The sequence below is a fragment of the Lipotes vexillifer genome, unplaced genomic scaffold (assembly GCF_000442215.2).
Source record: "Lipotes vexillifer unplaced genomic scaffold, Lipotes_vexillifer_v1.1 scaffold97, whole genome shotgun sequence".
In the NCBI taxonomy this organism is placed as follows: Eukaryota; Metazoa; Chordata; class Mammalia; order Artiodactyla; family Lipotidae; genus Lipotes; species Lipotes vexillifer.
The window spans coordinates 30,563-31,047 of NW_006775688.1; positions in this window are offsets into that span (position 1 = coordinate 30,563).

A 485-nucleotide genomic window follows, 5' to 3' on the forward strand; every position below is an offset into this window, starting at 1 on the left:
GATGGGACGGGAAGGCTCCACATCCATGGTTCCCTGTGCGCCCAGGACAGACTGGGAACTAGGAAACCAGGATGTGGCCACCGATGGACAGGCAGAACGGCTAACCTGCTTGTCTTTCCCTCACTCATTTTCAAGTTTCCCTTTATCCACAAGTTTCCCAAAGCACCCTGGAATATCCCTTGCCCCGCTGAGAACGGCCAGAGCCGACGCTGACTCTTGCACCATCCTTCTTTTCCCCCAGAGAGCCACACACAGCCCTCCTCTTCGGCCCTTGCGCGCAGGTCCTAGAAGCGGGGGAACCCTCTCGCGCAGGTCCTAGAAGCGGGGGAACCCTCTCGCGCAGGTCCTAGAAGCGGGGGAACCCTCTCACGCACGGCATTCAGTCCCGCAGTGTCTGGAGGAGAGGGTGTCACCGGTTGGGCGTTTCCCTTCGCTGTCCTCTCTGGCTTTGCAGAACCCGCCCCCCCCCCCCCCCCCCACACCGG